Here is a 23,392-nt window from a genome sequence, read left to right as displayed (position 1 = left end):
CATCGACATCAGTGCAGATGTATGCTTTTTCTATCTAGCGTTGCTTGCCGTGGGTGTGCATCATGACTGTGCTTCGCGGTAGATCCGAGCCATTACTTATCAGAGATTTAGTCAGCAGACACTTTTATTGCATATTTGTATTTCTTAGATGATTGTCCATCAATATCCAAGTTTGAAGAAATTCAATGTTTTTATTAATGCTAGCACTTTATTATTTTAAGCGTGCAAATTAAAGAATGTATGTGCTAGAAAATTTGTTAATTGAAAAATACTCATTTAGGTAAATGATAAAAAGAATAATTAATTTAATGACCACAAAGTAAGTCATAACAGTCAATCGTCTTTTTGAAACATATTGTCCTTCACGGTTGCATTTTACGAGATTTTATATCAGTCAGAGAGTCTGTAGCGAATACTTCTGTAAGCCGCCGTTTCAGTTTGTTTTGAATCTTAATCTAGTTATAGCAACATTGAGTACTTCCAAAGGCTCTTCTTCTTTATTGTAGGACTCTTAAAGTGCTGTATGACGGCCGTAAACATCTCCTTACTTGGATTCTATATTATACATTCTGGTCCTTTTGGATCATAGAGTACATTTATTCTATGTATAATATTGTTCCGCCTAGAACGGTACTGAAGGGGGTGGGGGGGGGGGGGGGGGGGTTTCTTTTCCTCTTATTAACATATATTTTAATTTTAACTGATTTATTTTTACTTTTTGCATAAAAAATGCTTCTCACAGATTTTATTGATATCATTCATTTTTGTTCACCTCACTATCCTTTTAAAACCTTCCACCTTTCCGGCAGTAATATCAGTCTTACATTAAAAGTTATGAAACATTGTTTTTTTTTTTTCGCAACATAGCCACACAAAGTTTTACAGTCGATAATGTTATAAGTGTAAATATTTGTTAACATATACAAAATGTAAGTGCTGTAAAGGAGAATGTTTATATTCAGTATAAAGTGGCATGTCCTAAAAATAACGATTATTACCAAACTCCAAAGAATCTCATTGTGTGAATATTTCCAGCTTTCCTTATTCTTTGTGCCAAGATGGAAATTAAGAATAATTTTTACGATAACAGAAGTGATGATAATGATATTTTTGTGCAATATATTTTATATCTACCAGCCTTTTCTATTTGCTTTGGATATGTTTGTTATATTTAATAATATATTTGCAATAAACCACTCGTTACAACCATTATCTTATTACCAACACGCTCAGGAAACTGATCACTGCCAAAGCATGCATAATTTCGGTTGATGAATCAACTGCTTGACAAATTGTTCGGTTTCAATCAGTTCATGCTGAATACGGTGCTGATAGACAATGCAGACATGTGTACAATTAAACATTCTTGTTCACTAAGAGCAACAACAAGTTCCTATCTTATTGATTATCTTTTTCTGTAGGTAAAAGTGATTATTTTGTACCTTAAACGATGGCATTTCATGAAAATTCGTCATCCCTTGCTTTACAATTCAAAGTGTACGTGACAAAAATGCGCTGAAGTTGTGGTGGACATAAACAAAAATAAGATAAAATATCGCCCATGACATTCTCGAAAGGAAAAAAGGAGAAGTACGATAAAAGACAAAAAGAGGTGCTGGAAATAAGTAAAGCATTAGAGGACGCTTTCAATAAGTCCATCTCCATGTTGAATATTGAATGTTTTATATTTGCATAAGAGCTACCAATAAGCCAGAGAAACAGCAAAAACAAATTTTTACTTTTGTGAAAACACAACCAATCATGTATTTGTAAAATCAGTGTCTAAATTAGGTATACATTTTTTATTACTACCCAGAGGTATACATATGGTATTCTTCTAACTTTATGAAGATTATTATTGATTCATTTAATGAACAAACAGTATTCTAAATATAAATGAGCATTTATGTCTAATGTATATCTGCGCCAACTTAAAAATAATCTTATAATTATGAATGTCTCTGTGAGTCCTTTCATAAACACACAGATAAGACTACTAACTGACTGAGGTATATACAAACAAATCACCGACTTAGATATTAAAGACTTAATGTAAATAAATGCAAAACGTTAAAACGAACACATGTTCTTTTCAGTGCAAGAACTTCGAAAATAGTGTTAAACATGAATAAGAGTAACTGTTACAGACTTTTGATATATTTGCTAAATCTATGACATCTCTCTAAAACTGTCGTTGCAGCTACATGTAGCTTCTTATTTCGTCGTGAAATTGGATTTCAATTAAATCTATATGCTGGTTTGTCACAAAATTTGGCAGTAAATAATCTATAGCACATTGTACAAAAAGCGTGACAACAAACACTTTTAAATCAATTTATAAAATCATGTTTTCGAATTTTGCACTGACATAATGCCTGGATACTTGTGTTTATAATTCGACCACATGATGACAACAGCATAATAAATAAAAATTATATCAAAACAAAGTATGACACAAGTGCAACCATAATGATAGAAAACTTGAATTTATTGAAACAAATAAAAACGCACAGTCACCAAACTAACAAGGGCAAACTTTGGCCATCATCTATTCTGATTTCATTTTATATGATTGGGGATTTGCCATTGTTTAAATTAGTGTATAAATGCATTAATTTATATCAATTTCTCAATTCGCAGAGCTGTTCAGCGTAAATCCAAATATGCAAATCTTTATGTTGAGAACAGGAATCAAAAACGCTTAGAAACATTTCATGTAAGTAGTATTTTTATGGCTCTTTAGTATTTTGCTTGTTTGCAACTAACATACGCCTCTCAATGAACAACTATTAGAAGATATATATCAGTCTATTGACATTCAATTCTCATCGATTTGATTTAAGTTATGATATCCTGAAACGTATGCTATTTGACAGTATACAGAAACAATTTGCTAAGACAGCGTTTTGTTCTAACTATCCTGATGTCTGGTTTTTAAATGGTGAATATTTGAAGGGTGATAAGTCGTGCCATGCAGGTTATTTGATAAAATAATAATCCTGATGTTCGACTTGTTACAGACACCTGTCGGAATGTAATCAGACTAAAGTGCCGACATGCAACTGATGCAAGAAGATACAGATACCATTTAGAATGTGCATATGTCATAGAATACTGGAAAATTTTGTAACGTTTCTATTTAAAAAAATCAGCTTACCTAAATGCTGACACGTTAACATTACGAATTCAGTACAATACTATGTATATAATTCTTACTGGCAACAAATTATATCAATGTAATGCAAATGTAACTTTACGTATAAGTTATAAAAGTAAATTTATTATGAATTGATAAATATGTTCTCTTCTCATAAGTGTATTACGAAGAGTGAAGTTATGCGTGACAAAAAGTGTAGAAATTATAAAATTACAATAGAACCAAAATACGTCACGTCATGTAGATTGTAACGTTACATTAGAAATTCCGGCAATTTATTTATAATAATTCATATCCTAGCATCACATTCACTTCAATGGTGAACATTATCCTCATAAAAAAGATCATAGATGCCGACGATTAATAGAAAACACAAATGCATGATATAACAAATCGTAACTGTGAAGTAATATGTTGATATAATCACGATTGGGTGCTCGATAAATAAGTCCATAAAATGTTAGGTATTCCTTTTTTCCAACAATTTTCTGTCTAGTTTTGTGAAACTAGTAGATTTTACGATAATAAACGTGGAAAAAAATATAATACATTTTGTAATAACATAAAGAGCTCCCAATCTCTTAACAGTTCATAGAGATTTTCTTGTTTTATCTGGCATACTGCTAAGGTATACTCATTTGGAATGGGTACCCCTTTCACTCCATTGTTACATGTACCAATTGCCTTCTTGTGCCAAAGAATGCATAATATATCTTTTATATGCAGTCGCTGTTTGACAAATGCATTGTTTAAAACATTGCACGCTGAGAGAAAGTCTGGCAAAGAATATAGACAAGTGCATTATGAAACATGCGTGATAACTGCCGCTAACAACACTTCTTATACATTTGCATAGCATTTAAAGCCTCATCCTATGAAACAGTGAAACACAAAAACTGCAACTTTCAGTTGGTTTGTATTTACAATATTGTATTTAAAAATATACAGGAATATGCTTGAGATATGAAACAGTTAACAACTTTTATTAAAATCAGATCTTCAGTGCCCAACAAATGTACTTAAAAAATCAGAAATTCAGTGACGTATCTCTACGAAAGAAAAGTTGGTATGCTATTTTGGTTGTAATAAAGTATAATAGCCTGCAGCGTAACGAAAAGTTGAAGGAAGGAAAAACATTGACTTTTTTTCCTAGCGTTATCAGGTAGTTGCCTCATTGCGCACATTTTTTATCTTGTGAAATATCTTACAATAAATCTTCGGGAAAATCTGAAGTAAATAGATAATATAGTAGGACTTGACTTGGAACTTTACACCATTAAATGACTTTTACTAAACGCTCTATATTTTGCAAAATGTACTTTCATTTCGTTTGATATTTTTAACTGTCAAAAACATTTCCTTATCACAACAAACAAGCGACGAACATTTCACAAATTTATATAGGCCATATAGATAATGCATAAAATGAACTTTTGAGGAAACATATACTGTTTGCAATTTTGAAGCCAACAGCCGAGTCTAAATTTAACCAAACTGACAATGAAGTTTTTGTTACTTTTACATTCTTACTTTTTATTGCACGAGAGCCAAAGATTGAAACAATGTACTAGCCGTCGAATGTAAGAAATTCAGATTAAAGGCCTACGTTGTAAAAAATATATACAGTTTAAAACAAAGTAAGACACTTAATGAGGTTCTACGTTGTGAAAAATTATAATGTTAAAAACAAATAAGACACAGAAATATACTTAAATGATTTCCTCTGTTTAAATATAAGTTAACCCAAAGGGTGGATATTGACCGCATAAAATGTTAAAGAAATTATATTTCGTTGACATCTATATCTGATCCCATAATCCCATTTAAAACAGTTTTTCACATTCTAAAAAAAGTTAAAAGTAAGCTTCCAATGATGCTTCGTTTCATTCTGAGAAGGTATCATTGAATTCTAAATGTTATTAATATATTTTAAGGCGGATAATTCTTGGCATGCAGGTTATCGAATGGTATGATAAATCTGTAAGACAGTTTGTTCTAAGTTGAAGATGAAATATTATCAGCCTTAATAATTGACATGTAACAGATATAACAGTACGTGCTGTCTTTATTTGCAACACAATTCTCATTAAATTATCAAAGTCTGCTGATATTTGCTGCTTGAATTTTATAAAGTCTAAAAACATGTTGTAGATAAAATGCAAAACAGCCAAAAATGTTTTACAAACAGAAATGATTCGTGTCTGAAACCTACCTTCACGGGGCGTAAGAAACGTATTGAGTGTAAGTATAAGAAACTTATTTTGTAATAAAAAGGTATAATACTTTACATTATTGATATAAAGTTGTCACTTTATCCGATGCATAAGATGTAATGATTTTTAAAGTAATTATAGAAATCCTTCAAACATGAGTATACGTTTTAACAAATATTGTAAAGCATGTTATCGTCATGTGAACATTATATAATGTTTGTAATGCAGATTTAGTGTTGTTTTATCTGCATGTACATGTCTAGTTCATTCTGTATGTGATATCTGAAAGTACCTGTAAGACACAATTAAAATATATTTATTAAGGGCATTAGGTTAAGACTTTCTTGAACGAGATCATGTGACAGAAATGCCCTTTAAGATTACATGATTAAAAGCTTCAAACAGAAAGGCTTTCTATAACAGGTGTCATTACGGTTTAGAAGGAAGTTTTCGTATTCAATGAACGTAATTCAACGTCATTTGCATAATGAGAAGATAGGTAAGTGTGGAAAAATAATGTATGTTTTTATTAAGAAACAAACTCATGGATTAACGAATTGTATCCATATTGCAGAAGTATTTTTGAAATGATTATCATCGACATCCGTGCAGATGTGCTTTTTATATCTAGCGTAACTTGCAGTGGGTGAGCATCATGACAAGGTTTCACGGTAGATCCGAGAGATTGCTTATCAGAGGTTTAATCAGCAGATGGGTAAAAACTAATCTAAGTAACTGATAACTATATGTCAGAACAGGTTTATGTACAAGCATTATATCTATAAATAAATTATTGGTTACGACATTGTCACTCAGTAAAATACTGTCTGACACTCCTTGATATTTCTCGATATCGTTACTGATGTAAATGTTCTGTTTAACGTACATGCATAAAACTTTAACAATATTTTTATTGGGAAGTTGATTCTATATCATAGAGTATGAATATTCAAAATACCACAGTCCTGTATGAAACACTGCCGTTTTAAAACGAAGTGATGTACAAATAGATTAAATGCAAACGTTTAAACTTTTAATAATCCTTGAACCATAAAACACAATTTGAATGAATACAAAGCGTAAAATGTGTATATAGGCATGTAGTGATGCATATCGTTTTTAAAAGCAGATAGGTGATCAGATATATTATGATTAATCTAACTAAATGTGTAACTCGTTATAGGAATATTCTCCATTCAGATTCACCATCTCGGTAATAATGTTTACTTTCAAGAATTACATTTTAATGTTGCAAAAGATCAACAAATATAAGTTTAACAAATGTAAGTAATAGGTCCTCAAAGTGTCTTATGAATGATAAGAACTGCGCTTAAGAACTCAGATTAAAGGTAAATCAAGCGGTTTTTTTAAACGCAATGTTTTTGTTAATGCTAGCAATTCATTGTATTAAGCGTGCAAATTAAAGTATGTACGTTTTAGAAAATTTAGAAAATTTGTTTTGTACAAACAGAATGGAAAACATATTCATTTAGATATATGATAAAAAGAATAATTATAATGACCTGAAGTAAATAATAACAGTCATTACTTTTTAAAACGCTTTTTTCACGATGCATTACGCGTTTTCCGAGATTTATACCACCAGAATGTTGTAGCGAATATCCTGTAGTTCCGTTCAGTTCCTATTGAACTTAATCATTATAGCCAACAGTTTCTGCTTCCAAGCTTTCTTAATTAGGACTCTTAAAGTGTGATACGGCAGAAATTAACTACTTGATTCTTATTAACTATCCGTCGTTTGGTCATAGAGTCATAATGATGTAAATGTCGGAAGGTATTGCATATCTGCCTCATGAACGAGATCGAACTCCGACCCTGCGTGTAAATTGAAACTGCTTATACTACTTGATGCATATCATGCTGTCGGTCAGATTTTATTGATATCATTTATTCATTTAGATATATGATAAAAAGAATAATTAATTTAATGACCTGAAAGTAAATAATAACAGTCAATTATCTTTTTTAAAACGGCTTGTTTTTCACGATGCATTTGCCTTTTCCGAGATTGTATACCACTCAGAATGTCTGTAGCGAATACTCCTGTAAGGTTCCGTTTCAGTTCCTAGTGAATCTTAATCTATTTATAGCAACAGTTTCTGCTTCCAAATGCTCTTCTTAATTTTAGGACTCTTAAAGTGGTGTATGACGGCAGAAATTAACTACTTTGATTCTATATTATACTTTCCGGTCGTTTTGGATCATAGAGTACATTTAATGTATGTATAATATTGTTCGGTTGAAGGGTATTGCATATTTCTTTGCCTCTCATGAACATATGTTCTCCAGCTCTGCGTGATTAAATTGAAACTGCTTTATGCTTACTTGTTGCATTCTATGCTTCTCTCAGATTTTATTGATATCATTTCAGTTCACTTCACTATCCCTGTAAAACCTTCCACCTTTCTGGCAGTAATATCCATCTTATAATAAGAGTTTTGAAACATTGTCTTTTTCGCAACATAGCCAAATGAACTTTGACAGTCGACCACGTTGTAAGTATATGTATTTGTTAACATATAAGTGCTAATATTTGTTCAGGATAAAGTGGCATGTCCTAAAAAATACGATTATTACCGAACGGGTACTCGAAAGAATCTCATTGTGTGAATAATTCCCGCTTTTCTTATACTTTGTGCCAAGATAGAAATTAAGAATAAATTTTACGACAACAGAAGTGATGATTATGATCAGTGTGTGCAATATCTTTCATATTTTCCAGCCTTTTTTATTGCGTTGGATGTGTTTGATATATGTTTTCATACATCTACAATAAACCACTCGTTACAACCATTCTCTCAATACCAACACACTCAGAGAACAGATCACTGCCAAAGCATGCTTAAATCCACAGCTTGACAGATATATTGACAGATATATTGTTTTAATCAGATCAAGCTGAATACGCTGCAGTGAACAATGCTGACTTGTTTACTCTTAAACATACTAGTCTTGTTCCCTAAGAACAGCCACAAGTTCCTATGTTATCGTTGTCCAGCCAAAGTTCGTGGATAGTGTAAGTTGTGGATTCCCCAACACATATGACGTCACACTCCAGCTTTGGCGTACGCGCACACTTGCCAACAGAAATTCCGGAAGTAAACACAAACTTTTGTCAATCACCAAAAGACGTCAAAATAAGAGGTTTTCAAAGGTAAGAACACCAATAAATGTCCAAGAATGCAATTTACTAATCCCAAATTGCCACATTAATTACCATAGAATGACATTTTTATTTCCCAAATACCGTATAACGGGTTATTTTCACTGCTGTAAAAGTTTACGGATTTGGGGTAAAAGCACACGATTTCATTTTATACGATTTTAAAATTTACGAAATCACAAGGTCTACCGGTTTATTTGACTTTACATGGCAAATTTATACGAGGCCAATATTTACGAATCTGATTTGGTCGTAAAAAATAGTGAAAATTAGCAGCAGGTAAAAAATACCCATTATACACTATCATCTCGTCTGCTTTGCTTGACAGCGCCGTTTTGGTTTTGACAATAGAGAGTTTGAGATTTCAAACTTCGCCTTCCCCTTCAACGTCTCTCATATATATTTTGGGTAAAACGTCACCGATATGCGTGTATTTTATTTAAATCACACGTTGCTACTAAAGTTTTCAATGTAATATCACGTAAGCCTAAGACTTCGCTTTATTAGTATGCGAAATAAAAAAGCTTAGTTTCGGGATTTCTGCTTATTAAGTTATTTGATTATCCATATATATAATTAGACTAAATTTGATGCGAAACACTATCAATAGGTATAAGAATAATGAAATTTTGTATGGCTAATGATTTTAACTAAACACATTGAATTGAACCTGGAAGTATAAAGTTATCAACTGATTTTGAGAAACTTTGAGATTTTGTTCAAACTTTAACTTCTACGGCATATTTATGTCCCCAGGCGGTACCGATTATACCAGATGGGCCTTTTTGTCGTATGAAGTGAAGTTTTGAACGTCCGAAGATGTGATATCACGAAAGTCGAAACTTCATTCTTTTTACATCTACTCTATCCACATACTCGGCATCAAAGACTGAAATCTGGATGGAGGCACATGGCATGACAGTCATTTTACTTGAAAAATAAATAATTAGGCGCGATTATCATTTGGTGGAACATTTTATTTCAACATCCAAATAAAATCAATCTGTTTCTGTCGGACACTTAATACGACAGTTGCGTTTTAATTATAACCATAAACTGGTACTACATGTAGTAAAACGGAAAATTCTTTTGAAGTATCAGACAATTTCAGATTTATGATATCATGATGAGAGACTTTTCCTGTTAGCCGTATGGGATAACTTCATTTTTTAAATGCACGGAACCAGAGCCTGGCAGAGAGACATTGTGGGTTAATTCCCCCTTTGATTCTTACATTTTACAAAGAAAGTCAGTCTTGAAACTCGGTGTGACCCTACCCTACCCCTACCCTATCAAAGTGTAAAAGTAAACAAAATGTTGCATAAATTACAAATTAAACAAATACACAATAGCAACAAAAATCTAAAGAAACGAGATTCGCAATGGACGGACCGTCAGGGGAGGTAACTAGAGTCACGGATTGGGACTAGTCCGATATGAAAGCGTTCAACGTTATGATATGGAAAAATATTGCACGATCACGGTCCATTGAAACCCAATGGAAAATAATTTTAGGTATGTAATAATCATTTTTATTTCCTCTCGTGTATGATTTACAATCGTGCATTGTATACTGACTATACTGACATAATTTTATATAAAACCTAAATGTTTGGAGCAACACTAACGAGTTTTTACATTGTTCACATTGTTTTATCGTGTTTTTGTTGTTGTTGTTGTTGTTTTTGCTTTTTTTTTTGTTGGTTTTTTAGGTAATCGCTCTAATATCCATGCGATGATTATATTAATTGATATGTTTGTTTTTTTCATTTAATTTACATTCTTTTCATTTTTAAAAAACCTCTTGTAAAATTCCTGCCCTTTCGGACAATTGGTATCAAAATGCACGAAAAAAACGATCATAATTATGGATAAATTGAATGGGCGGATTAAAAGAAGTAAGGTTCATTCTAATGTTTGAAATCTCAAGGAATTTTAATCGAACTTCAACTTCATACGTTAACTTCGCAAGAGACGTTGAAGGGGAAGGCGAAGGTTGAAATTTTAAACTCTCTAATATCTCATGAGCACATAAACTGGTAATTTAAACGTCATCCATGAACTTGCAGGAAAATGAAAGTAGGTTAACTAACAGACATGCATGTTTTGTTCTGCATATTTCTGGAAGGTTTATGGTATTTTTCATGTTTTTGCCTGTCTTTTAAAAGGATATAGATTAAATATTTGATTGTAAATATACATTTGTTGCTGTTTGCTAATTTTATTCAAACATGAAATGATTGTTTCTTGTATCCACGAACTTTGACGAGACAAGGATATATTTAGTTTCAATTTTGATTGTTTTTTCTTCTTCAAAATTTGGCCATCGGTGTTACATTTAGATGCTTGGAATTACATGCCCTTTCGCGCTTTGAGACTTGGATTGCACAAAGTACCTGTAGGTAAAGTTGATTATTTGCTACTTAAGCGTTTGATTTTCATGATATGTCGTCATCCCTTGTTTTAAATTTGAATGTGTTTTGTGACAATAAATTGCACTGAATTTTTCAATGACAATCACTCAAAAAGAAAAAGTACTATAAGACACAAAAAAGCGGTGCTGGGGATAAGTAATGCCCAGCATAAGGGAAGCCGATCTGTAGGTCATTAAAATATTTACATGTTGAATATTGAAGGTTTTATAATTGCATAACAGCTACCAATTTAGGCTCGTCACTTAAGCCAAGGAGGCAGAAAAAACAAATTTTTATTTTTCTGAAAACGCAATCAGACAAGTATTCTACATGTCAGCGCTTAAAGATATACATTCCTGATAATTACCAACAGGTATACATGTGGTATTCTTATACCTTTATGAAGTTTTTTGATTTATTTAATGAACGGTAGTTGAACTATCAGACCGTTTATCTAATGTATGTCTGCGCTAACTTGAAAATTACACTGTTATAAGGAATGTCTTTGTGAGTCCTTTCTTAAATACACAGATAAGACTACTTACAGAATGAGGTATACATAAACAAATCACCAACACAGATATTAAGAGCATAATGTAAATAAATGTAAAACGTTACAATGAACACATGTTCTTTCTAGTGCGAGAACTTAAAACAATGTTATACATTAGTAAGAACAAGAGTTGCATACTTTCAAAATCTTTTCAAAATCTTTACACATGACTAAACCTGTAAACTCTCATCGTAGCTACAGGTAGCTTCAAATTTAGTCTTGTAAATTAGATTTAAATTAAGAAATTAAATCAATATGCTGGTTTGTCAAAGTATTTCGCATACAAGGAACTAAAAAGCATTGCACAATAAGCATGACAAACAAAAACTTTTAAATCAATTTATTGAATCATGTTAACCTTTTGAATTTTACAATTTTACGCTTTGCCTAATGTCTGGTCACTTATGTTTATAATTCGCGTAGAGGATATCTACATCATAATAAATATATCAAAACAAACTATAACACAGGGTAACCATAGTGAAAAATGAAATTAATTTAAACATTTGAAAACGCCTGGTCACCAAACAGTCCAGAACATCATCGATTCTAATTTCATTTTATATGATAGGAGGAAATCGATTATTTAATTGCCGTTAAAGTATAAATTCATGTTTAAATGAACATTTCTATATACGTAAAGCTGTTTAGCGTATATTAAAATGTGCAAATCTTTTTAGCCGAGAGCAGGTATCAAGAAACTTGCAGAAACATTTCATGTATTTATTTATTGTCGCAAGGACACAATCATAGGTCATATGGCGACTTTCCAGCTTTGATGGTGGAGGAAGACCCCATGTGCCCTCCATGCATTATTTCATCACGAGCGGGCACCTGGTTAGAACCACCGACCTTCCGTAAGCCAGCTGGATGGCGTCCTCAAATGAAGAATTCAACGCCCCGAGTAAGGCTTGAGCCTACATCGATAAGGAGCAAGTGACTTGAGGTCAGCAACCTAAATCACTCGGCAACGGAGGCTCCTCATTTCATGTAAGTCATATTTTCTTAAGTCTTTTAAGTATTTTGTTTTGAATGCAGCTAACACAAACTTCCCAATACATACATTCATTAACATTCAGTTCAGTTCTCATAAAAATACTTTTCTTCGATTTGATGTACGTTTTGACGCCCTGAAACATTTGATGTTTGACAATATACAGATACAACTTGCTAAGACAGCGTTTTGTTCTAGCTACCCTGATAATGTCTTGTTTATCTATATTACGTATTTAATGATATAAATTTGAAGGGAGGTAAGTCGTGCCATGCAGGTTATTTGATGACATGATAAATCTGATGTTCGTCTTGATACAGAGAGATGTCGGAATGTATTCATACTAAACCATCAACATGTAATAGATGCAAGAAGTAATATAATACAGATATCATTTAGAATGCGTTATGTCATAAAATGCTGGAACATTTTGTAAAGTTTTTTTTTTAATTTTAATAACCAGTTGATCTGAATGCTGAAACGTTAACGTGATTCAGTGTAATGGCGTCATTCATGGCAGATGGCACAAAAGCTGGGTCAAGCCCTGCTATAGCGATGCCAAACAATAAATTAACTGAGTAATAAACGTGGTTTCTGCAGAAGTTTGAAGTGCCAAAGTCATAATTACACATATGAAGTACGTAATGACTGTCTAGGATGCATTGTGTCTTTTTACGAGAAAATGTTACCCTGTTTGTGCTTTAACTGTAGATCACTTATATTTGATAAATTTGACTAACGTTTTATTGGACGGGGTAATTTCAAGACAAACGCGAGGTTCGTTAGCCACAAATGTTCATATTTGAAATACTGTTTATAACATAATTTTTGTACCATGTTTATTTCGCAATTTAATATAAGTTAAATATATTCGTTCGCGATGACAAGAATTTGTGATTTGAAGTATATGATACTTTTGGGTTTTACACAGCTAATTATTCACAAGTGTTTTAAATTTGCGTGTCATTCCGTTTGCGAATAATAGCGAAAATGACACCAAGCGATTATTACTGAATTTACGGTAAACGATATTTCTCCCAAATTGAATGTGCATGAACTATGAGATGAGTATGCAACTGACGCCAATAAAGTGTCAGTCCTTCCGACTATCTTTGTTTTTACCATTTCTTAAGTTATCTTTTTTTATATGGTAATGGTATTACACATATTAAACATTGACACTTTTATATTGACTATGTTTATTCAAATAACGCATTACTTCTAAATGCATCTTTTTGTTCGTACGGTCGCAAATGATATAATGCTTTCTTACAAATTGATTATCATAAGACTTAGTACTGAATTTCATCGATTTTATTCTGCGTTAAATGACTGCCGATTCAGACATTTGCTGTAAATATTTGAAATTTATTTTGATTAATGCGTAAGTTTTTACGCAGTATCCTTGCTATTTAATAACCGCAGACAACATACGAAAAAATCGATAAATGGAATGTCATATCTTACGCAGAACATACGTTTTAGCAACAAAGCTAAAACAATGTGCGAAAAAAAAAAATAAGTATATAGACAATAAGACAACAATTGTTGCGGTTTTTATAATTCCTACAGAAGAAGAAAATCATTTTTGTTCGGGTTTCATAATGAATCTATTGCAAATGAACACAAACACTTTTATCTGAAAATTCGTTCTCAATTTGTTATGTAACAATAACTGTGAATAAAAAGTTATATTGATATATCAACAACTGTACGAAAAGTACACTACTTAAAATGCTCCTTGAATGTACATATAATAACACTAAGAACTGACAGCAATAACAGATTCCGTTAATTAAATTATTAGATCCAAAATATGTTCTGGCATTTCACAAAAGAAAACAGATTAATGACGACTGTTTATTCATTGTCTGTTTTCAGAACATTTGACTTTCCTGTTTATGAGTTTAGAATGGCACAAACCATAGGGTCTGAATACAAACCGATTTATTAAGATTTGAGTAACTCTCATTTAATTCTTTTAACAGTTGATTTTGCATAGATTAACAAAGTGGTATCCACAATAATTTCATGTATATTTGTACCTTTGACATAGGAATTTTTAGTCCAGTCAGTTTTATCAATCCATTATTCGATTCAACGTGCCTTCCCATTAGCAGGACCGTTTCATTTGTCTTACAGTTTGATAATGGTTCATGTCTTAGTAAGATAAAGTGTTACATTTCATGATCAATAATAAGACACAATACATAAATGCAAACATTAGTTTTTTATTGACCATATATTATTAATTATTGGGTTTGTTACTGACCCTCTACGGAAATATGTAGGGTCAGTATGCTTTATAGAGGGCGAGGCGAGAGGGTCAGTATCAAACCAATAATTTATTTGTTTTATCGGCCACTTAATTACTTCTCCCGGGCAAGTAGGATATCTCCCTCATTCATTGAATAGTCAACCTAAAAAATGAAACATTAAATCATAATTAAAGAAGAAATATAGAAGAAATGTTCGCCATTTTGAATTGCAATTCTCATATAGGGTCACCCTCTGTCCCTCTATGGAAATATATAGGGCAACCACATGACACTACTCAACTAATGAAAGGGCTAGAATCTGGTGGGAGGTAAAACAATAAATATGTGCAACGTTTGTTTTTCAAACATGGTCAACAATATTCATGATATTCCAAAGATCCAGTCAGCGAAACGTCTTTGATTTACATTAAGATTTGAGTATTTGTTTTTTGGAACTTTAGTAACGCAATATTGACATCGTCAGTTACTAATTTTACTTAAATCAAGATGTCCATAAAGCAAATTTTCCATTTTTTTGTGACACATGTTAGCTTAAATGTTATAATATTCATGGATGAGCGTTCATGTATGTAAAACAAATTTCACTGATTTATACTCGTGGATAAAAACCCTGCTCATTTCAAATTGAATTTTTGTTTAGTGTGTTTGTCTTATAATTTGTGCTATTGTTACTCTTATTTTTGTAGATTCTGTTTAATTACATTTATATAGAAGACCATACTGGAAATAAGTTGTATATATTCTATGTACTCTTAATATGTCACCTTCTTAAAGTAAAGTAATTATTATCATAATTATTATTATTATTATTAGTAGTAGTAGTAGTAGTAGTATAGCAGTAGTAGTAGTAGTAGTATAGCAGTAGTAGTAGTAGAAGTAGTAGTAGTAGTATAGCAGTAGTAGTAGTAGAAGTAGTAGTAGTAGTAGTAGTATAGCAGTAGTAGTAGTAGAAGTAGTAGTAGTAGTAGTAAACATTTACTTGGTCATCTCTTGTAACAACTGTTGTAATTGAATTTTTGTTTAGTGTGTTTGTCTTATAATTTGTGCTATTGTTACTCATATTTTTGTAGATTCTGTTTAATTACATTTATATAGAAGACCATACTGGAAATAAGTTGTATGTATTCTATGTACTCTTAATATGTCACCTTCTTAAAGTTAAGTAATTATTATCATTATTATTATTATTATTAGTAGTAGTAGTAGTAGTAGTAGTATAGCAGTAGTAGTAGTAGTAGTAGTAGTAGTAGTATAGCAGTAGTAGTAGTAGTAGTAGTAGTAGTAGTATAGCAGTAGTAGTAGTAGTAGTAGTAGTTGTATAGCAGTAGTAGTAGTAGTAGTATAGCAGTAGTAGTAGTAGAAGTAGTAGTAGTAGTAGTAGTATAGCAGTAGTAGTAGTAGTAGTAGTAGTAGTAGTAGTAGTTGTATAGCAGTAGTAGTAGTAGTAGTAGTAGTAGTAGTAGTAGTAGTAAACATTTACTTGGTCATCTCTTATAACAATTGTTGTAATTGAATTTTTGTTTAGTGTGTTTGTCATATAATTTGTGCTATTGTTACTTTTATTTTTGTAGATTCTGTTTAATTACATTTATATAGAAGACCAACTGGAAATAAGTTGTATGTATTCTATGTACTCTTAATATGTCACCTTCTTAAAGTAAAGTTATTATTATCATTATTATTACTATTATTATTATTATTATTATTAGTAGTAGTAGTAGTAGTAGTAGTAGTAGTAGTAGTAGTAGAAGTATAGCAGCAGCAGTAGTAATAGTAGTATAGCAGCAGCAGTAGTAGTAGTAGTAGTATAGTTGTAGTAGTAGTAGTAGTAGTAGTATAGTTGTAGTAGTAGTAGTAGTAGTAGTAGTATAGTTGTAGTAGTAGTAGTAGTAGTAGTAGTATAGTTGTAGTAGTAGTAGTAGTAGTATAGTTGTAGTAGTAGTAGTAGTAGTAGTAGTATAGTTGTAGTAGTAGTAGTAGTAGTAGTAGTAGTAGTATAGTTGTAGTAGTAGTAGTAGTAGTAGTAGTATAGTTGTAGTAGTAGTAGTAGTAGTAGTAGTATAGTTGTAGTAGTAGTAGTAGTATAGTTGTAGTAGTAGTAGTAGTAGTAGTAGTAGTATAGTTGTAGTAGTAGTAGTAGTAGTAGTATAGTTGTAGTAGTAGTAGTAGTAGTAGTATAGTTGTAGAAGTAGTAGTAGTAGTAGTAGTAAACATTTACTTGGTCATCTCTTATAACAATTGTTGTAATTCAATTTTTGTTTAGTGTGTTTGTCTTATAATTTGTGCTATTGTTACTCTTATTTTTGTAGATTCTGTTTAATTACATTTATATAGAAGACCATACTGGAAATCATTTGTATGTATTCTATGTACTCTTAATATGTCACCTTCTTAAAGTAAAGTTATTATTATCATTATTATTATTAGTAGTAGTAGTAGTAGTAGTCGTAGTAGTAGTAGTACTATAGCAGCAGCAGTAGTAATAGAAGTAGTATAGCAGCAGCAGTAGTAGTAGTAGTAGTATAGTTGTAGTAGTAGTAGTAGTAGTAGTAGTAGTAGTAGTAGTAGTATAGTTGTAGAAGTAGTAGTAGTAGTAGTAGTAAACATTTACTTGGTCATCTCTTATAACAATTGTTGTAATTGAATTTTTGTTTAGTGTGTTTGTCATATAATTTGTGCTATTGTTACTCTTATTTTTGTAGATTCTGTTTAATTACATTTATATAGAAGACCATACTGGAAATAAGTTGTATGTATTCTATGCACTCTTAATATATCACCTTCTTAAAGTAAAGTTATTATTATCATTATTATTATTATTATTAGTAGTAGTAGTAGTAGTAGTAGTATAGCAGTAGTAGTAGTAGTAGTAGTACTATAGCAGCAGCAGTAGTAATAGTAGTAGTATAGCAGCAGCAGTAGTAGTAGTAGTAGTAGTATAGTTGTAGTAGTAGTAGTAGTATAGTTGTAGTAGTAGTAGTAGTAGTAGTAGTAGTTGTGAACATTTACTTGGTCATCTCTTATAACAATTGTTGTTTGTAAATATTTTATGTTTGTTTATGTAAACATGCATATGATTGATGGTGGTGTTTGGGCAGGAGGCCTAAATCACAATAAAGTTTTAAGTTGATTTTGGTCGTTGTATGTTTTAAGCTAATAAAATAATTTCGGGCTATTATAGAGGATATATTCGACTGTTTGTTATTGCAATATAGATTGTTTTAAAAGGTATAAAACGATATCGCATATATCAACCACGTGCTGTAGATTATAAATAAACAGTTAATTCAGTGCTATTAAATAGTTGAAATAAAATTATATGATACAAAAAATCAAGGTAAGTGCAAGATTTTCATCCATTTGAAGATAAAAGTTTTATATCGGAGATGTAAAAGTGAATCAGTCTGCACGGCAGTTGCTTATGATATAAAACGAAGCTTTGAAAACGGCTGAACAAATTCATTCGGTATTATTTCTCTATAAAATAAACCCTTTACAGCTTTATCACGCCTTAAGCTTAATAAAGTAACTGTATAAACATTCATTCTACTTATCTTGATGTAGCCTTATATACCAGTCTCTTTCAAATTTATACTCGACGTCTGGTCTTGCAGTTGTGCGCTATTTTAAAGGAATGTTTAACAAGAGAAGAGCAAAAGGCAGCTTCTTTATCATATACCTTTTCATTAATAATACTAGGTAATATTTATAGCCAAAGCAAATATAACTTAGGTTTGCTTTCTCCTTTGCATTTGTCCATTGAAATAAGATGTATTGTGGGTTGGCGGATAGATACAACCTAACTGAAATAGGTTTCCTGATTGCTTGTCTTATGTGAAGAAAAAAACTAATCCGTTGAGCTCAAGACAAGTTCAGTTCGACAATGATAAGATCAAGACTGAGACATAAAGTTCATTCAATGACAAGATACAGACACATATGCTGTTCTTCATTTCACTGATACTCTCAAGTTATCGTTTTGATTTGAAGTGTTGTGTATTTAAAGGCAGATACGGTGTGACACGCAGGTTATCTGACGAAGTGATCAGTCAGAGCTGCAGCTCGTTAAACTGTAATGTGTCAAAAGGATTATGTTTTAAACTGTAACCGTACTTTTCATCGACACCGTTAGAGGGATTCTTGAGAATTTCTTCTTAATATTGTATGAGTCACGTAGTAAACACATGCGAATAATTGATATGCAAAAAATATAATTCAAAAATCGTTTTATTTTGCTTTTTAATTTGAAATGTTTATTTTACTGGGAAACAAGGACAGATTTTCAACAGGAAAAGTCACATTTAAAGAACTCAGCCGCCCATACAGCACACCACACCACTATGTTTACTACAGTTTATGCTCAAGTGAAACACATCGTACCAAATATTACAAATTATTTTTTGGAAGTATGAAATATTTACATTAAATCATCAGTTTTTGTTTTGCTTTGAATTATTCATTGCCTGCGAAATATAAGAAGAGAGAAGTAAAGTGGCAAGAAAATAAATATCCCTGCTTATTACAAATGCTGGTTAGTAGGACAGAATTGGTCTTTCCAGACGAGAACAGACACATCTGAAGCCATCTAGAAATACATGTCTACGAATGCAATAATGTTGTCGCGAAAGATTATACCTTTCACATCATTTACTGCTACAGTGTTGTATCTAATTCGAAAATAAAATGTTACCCTTTATCTGAATTTGCTCTTTCCAGATAAAGGGATAATTGGCGTGTGATATTTTCTACACGCGGGATGTACCTTAACATTTCCTCATGGTCTTTCTAAAGACGTGCATTACTTAAAGTTTCTATTATCCTGATGAACTACATTTTGTAACTGCGGTAAATTTATGAAGTTGTATTAACTTTCAGACGGTTAAATAATTATTTTGAAAAATGTCATTTCTTTGCATTTATACAATACAATTAGAGAAATATATTATATAGGGTAAAACGAATTATGATACATGAGTAATCAGGCCTCTAAAATGTATAAATACACAAAATCCACAGATGGCTCTGTCAAAAATGTAGATAAATATGCAGATAGAAACTGTACTATTTACGGAAACCAAGGTCAATAAATGCTTATGGGAGCAGACTAAGTTTTGAGATGTCTTCGAAGATTTATTTTAGTTATTTTTGTAGATTGTAAACGTAAGGCATTATTTGGCTCTATACGATACTTGGAGAAACTGAAATTTTGATTTAACTTTTAATAGATATGACTAAAAAGTGAAACTTTAAAAACTATTTTATTTCATGGATTAATACCTGCCTAAACAGTAAATTACCCGATAGGTTGTATCAACGAAATATAGCATTGAAAGGCATTCAAAATTTTAAACATGCCAACTACATGATCCACTTTGAACCATATGGAAAGACTTATGTAATGTATTTGTTTTTGTTGGATCAGAAAGACATTAACATTTTAGCACGGGTATTGGAACATATAACTAAACAATAATAACACTTTAGGTATTTACAATTTAGGAAGTCGCGCCAAATTAATTCGGATTAATTGTTACATGTGTAGTAAATGTTGTATAAGGTAAAATGGTAATGTTTGTTGCATTCGCAGTTTCGAATCCTTTGTAGTTATTATAATTATTACTCATGTAGTTACTAAGTCAAATGAAACGATATACCTGCTATTTTTATAAGGCGAGTGTTAAATTCTATTTTTTTTTTAAAGTTGTGTTAAAGAAGAATTTGATTGCACCGTGAATTATTTGGTAATTGTAACGAAACTGAGCTTATGTAACTTAGTACAACAGACAGCATTTAAGACAAGTACATTGTATGAGTAATACATGGATATTTTCATTCCTGTATTATATAGATGATATTTGTTTGTTTCATTGTAATGTTGAAATATCTATTTCGAGTGAACACCAGATGCAAAATTTTCACGAGTGGCATAGCCAAGAGTAAATATATAAGATATGGTGTTCATGAGAGAAATATATTTTGATCTTACATGTAAAACATAACAATATTCTTTTTATTTCATGTTTACCCAATTTACAGTTTCTTACCAATGTAAAATATATTCGATATTTTTACTGTGAAAACACCAAAATATTTTACTCTTATATTTCGATAATTCACTGAAAACATGTAAATATAAATACAATAAATGTATTTTTAGAGTAAAGATAACGATGACCGCAATCAGATTTACATTTGGTGCAGCGTGTGTCGTCTTTTAAAAGCCTTAAGGATATTGGAATTGGGAGGACTGTAATGTGAAAGTACCACGAACATATGAGAAATTGATTTCAGTTCAGTGCTGAATCTCAACGAATCAGCAATAGTGGCAGTTTTGTAGGCAACAGAGGCAAAGCGAAACGCATTGTGCAAATCATATCCAGAACTTTATATTTGAGTAATATTCTGCACAGTTTCTTCATAAAGAGGTTTCGTTTCAGATTTATATCTAACTCTGAATCTAAATTATATAGTCTCAAGATAACAAATGACAGAATTGAACGTAAACCAATAAAATATTGTTTTTTTGTATAATAATACCCGAGAACTTGGAAACAGCACAATAACAAATGTTTGCGGGTGGTACGTTATTTATGAGCGTTGTTAAAGCAATATGAAATGTGAAAATGTGTATGCTTGCTCAGTGGAGTTGTGTTGGTTTTCATACTATCAGTTTCTGTTTTAATTTTAACATGACGAAGAAGCGCCATCTGCATTAAAAGTCAAGTTAACAGCCGTCCTGAAAATATTTATTTTCTTTATGAGTTAAGCGTAAGACTGCATCATTAATAGATGTATTTTTATGCATATTTTTTATAGGTTTATTTCTCTTCAGCATTATTAAACGGTAGAACTAGAGACAACCAACTATGCTATAAGTACAAATATTCATTAGAAAATGCCAAGGCGGTGTTTATATATGTTATAAAGTGGTATTTTCTAACAATAACGATTATTACCAAATAACTCCTCAAAGAATCATTTTGTACTAGAAAGCATTCTCCACCTCACTGTACTTGCATATAACGCCAAAGCGTATATAAGGTATAAATTTTACGACAATAGAAGTGACAATAATGATCAGTTTTTGTAATATCTTTGATATATTCCAGCCCATATTTTACATATTGCGCTGGATATATTACATATATCTGCAATACACCACTTATCTCAAACACTCTCTTATTATCAACACTGTATAAGAGAAAATCGCTGCCAAGGAATGCATAATTTCTGTTGATGCAGCCACTATTTGACAAATGTATTGTTTCAAACAGTTCTTCCTGAATGAGATCCTGATAGACAAGACAAACTTCATACGCGATAATTGACAACAGCCACTTTTTTCTGTCTTATTTTTAGATTTTATTTGACGTACTTTCATTAGATATGATAATCGGTATTACATTTAATATTTGCTAGGCATTACACGCCCACCTGGTTTGCATATAGGTAAAGGTCAAGGCCACTTACGTAAAAGTCATGGCATTTTGGGTATCTTTGATAAAACTGTATGCATATATAAACGTATAAACCTTTCTCTTAGCTTCGCATTTCGTCCTGTTAAAGGGATTCCAATACGTACCTCAGTTACCACGGCATAATAATGGCTTGTCACTTAAATTCTTTGTGTTAGCAAAGACTTTTAAACCCATTCTTCAAAGTCATTATATACTTTTAGAATTTTAGTTATCAGCCCACATGAATTAATATTTTAGGATTATGATCTAAATATAAATCTGAGCAAAGATCCTTTGGAAGCATAGAAAGCAACCAAGAAGCGTTATAGCAGACTTGATTTGATTGAGTCTGTTCATGGAAGGTAACCAAATATACTAGACCACTACCACTATCACCACTAGCACCAGCTTAATTGGTTTCTTTTTCAGTGAAAATGAATGTTCTCCATGATCCGAAATACTGAGTCGTCAAATTGGTTTCTTGCTGTCAGCTTCCAAAATGAGCCTGGTTATATACCAGTCTATGAACATTCAATCCTCATAAAAACGGTTTGCAATGTATTAAGTTATGACACTCTGAAACATCTGCTTCTTGACAATATACAGAAACAACCTGTTAATACTGCGTTTTGTTATAACCACCCTTTAATGTCTGTTTTATCTTTCTGATGTTAAGAATTGTGTATATTTCAAGGGAGATAAGTCATGTCATGCAGGTTATCTGATAAAATGATAAATCTGATGCTCAGCTTGTTACAGGCACAAGTTGGAATGTAATCGGGCTGAACTATCGACATGAGATGTATGCAAGAAAATAAATGCAGACTTCAGTTAGAATGTGTTGTATCATGAATTACTTAGTAAAGTTTTAGTTAATATATTCCTGTGCACCTAAACGCTGAATTTAAACGTCGTACTTTCAAACTTGACTTTATCGCAAGTGTGATGTTAAGCCCTTTACAGTGGGAAGCATCCCTGGGTGTATCTGACGGAACAGCGGATATATAGGTACCATGATATTTGTCTTCTGTCCTGGTTCTTAACTAGTAATTCTGTTTGCAAAATCTATTCCTACATACGTATTTTCATATAATGCAGTTGACATTTCTGTGGTGCACATGTCGTGTCTTTTGTTACCATT

The 23,392-nt window shown here is 31.7% G+C and overlaps 1 protein-coding gene across 1 annotated transcript in view; it reads right to left on the bottom strand.

The window, feature by feature from the left end:
- The window catches only part of LOC123538982 (innexin unc-9-like), a 403,290-nt gene that overhangs the window by 306,243 nt on the left and 73,655 nt on the right, over positions 1-23,392 (bottom strand). The gene's annotated exons all lie outside the window — the stretch shown is intronic.

This window comes from Mercenaria mercenaria, chromosome 18, assembly GCF_021730395.1.
Source record: "Mercenaria mercenaria strain notata chromosome 18, MADL_Memer_1, whole genome shotgun sequence".
NCBI classification, from domain to species: Eukaryota; Metazoa; Mollusca; class Bivalvia; order Venerida; family Veneridae; genus Mercenaria; species Mercenaria mercenaria.
This window is presented reverse-complemented; position numbering and strand designations above follow the sequence as displayed.